Source organism: Zeugodacus cucurbitae, chromosome X, assembly GCF_028554725.1.
Source record: "Zeugodacus cucurbitae isolate PBARC_wt_2022May chromosome X, idZeuCucr1.2, whole genome shotgun sequence".
NCBI lineage: Eukaryota > Metazoa > Arthropoda > Insecta > Diptera > Tephritidae > Zeugodacus > Zeugodacus cucurbitae.
The window spans coordinates 125,839-126,671 of NC_071672.1; positions in this window are offsets into that span (position 1 = coordinate 125,839).

Below are 833 nucleotides of genomic sequence, written 5' to 3' on the forward strand. Positions count from 1 at the left end.
AATTTTTCCACAAGTGATGTCACAGCTCAAATACAGTATTTGTGTAAAGTTTTATTCCGCTAGCTTCATTGGTTCCTTATGAATACATTATAAAGTGAACGAATCAGATGGAATTCAAAATTGGGTTATATGGGAAGTAGACGTAGTTGTGAACCGATTTCGCCCATATTCCACCTGTGTCATCAGGGTGTCAAGAAAGTGTTATGTACCGAATTTCATTGAAATCGGTCGAATAGTTCTTGAGATATGGTTTTTGACCCATAAGTGGGCGACGCCACGCCCATTTTCCATTTTGTAAAAAAATCTCAGTGCAGCTTTCTTCTGCCTTTTCTTATGTAAAATTTGGTGTTTCTGACGTTTTTCGTTAGGGAGTTAACCCACTTTTAGTAATTTTCAACCTAACCTTTGTATGGGAGGTGGGCGTGGTTATTATCCGATTTCTTTCATTTTTGGACTGTATAAGGAAATGGCTAAAAGAAACGACTGCAGAAAGTTTGGCTTATATAGCTTTATTGGTTTGCGAGTTATATACAAAAAACCTATTTGGGGGCGGGGTCACGAACACTTTTCCAAAAAAATTACATCCAAATGTGCCCCTCCCTAATGGGATCCTATGTTCCAAATTTCATTTTCATAACTTTATTTATGGCTTAGTTATGACACTGTATAGGTTTTCGGTTTCCTCCATTTTGTGGCCGTGGCAGTGGACCGATTTTGCCCATTTTCGAAAGCAACCTCCTCAGGGTGCCAAGGAACATGTGTTCCAAGTTTCATTAAGATATCTTAATTTTTACTCAAGTTATCGCTTGCACGGACAGACGGACAGACGGACA